Here is a 531-nt window from a genome sequence, read left to right as displayed (position 1 = left end):
CATTGTCACTGCAGGAGTTTTCCAGAAAAACATACCTGCACCTGAATATTTCTCAGATTTTTTTATATATTACTTTCTCTATAAACATAAATGCAATTAAGCACCTAACTTTCCATTTTATAAGCATTTGTGCAAAAACTTATATACTTTTCTAAAAAAAAAAAATATCTGAGGAAAAAGCCTTTCGCAAAAAACTCAAAGTAAAATAGTTTTTTGTAGCGGGAAAAATAATTCTCTTGTGATTAGTTTGTGTGTGGAATTCTAGAAGCAATTCCCTTCTTGATTCACAACACAAATGAACTTACAATTTCATGCAAACCACTGATACCTTACCCAGTGCATCCTGCAGCTTACATGTGGCCCTCTTTTCTCAGAAATGATCGGGAAAGTGCCAAACGTATCCAGTCTTATGTATTTGTAAGGAATAGGCTTATTGCTCTCCCAGTTTTTTTCTGGTGATGTATGCAGCATTTGTTACATACTCGGACGGTCTCTTTTTACCTCTCTTTTTTCAACTTAGCAAAAGAGAAT

This window comes from Penaeus monodon, chromosome 33, assembly GCF_015228065.2.
Source record: "Penaeus monodon isolate SGIC_2016 chromosome 33, NSTDA_Pmon_1, whole genome shotgun sequence".
NCBI lineage: Eukaryota > Metazoa > Arthropoda > Malacostraca > Decapoda > Penaeidae > Penaeus > Penaeus monodon.
Note: the sequence above shows the minus strand (reverse complement) of the source record.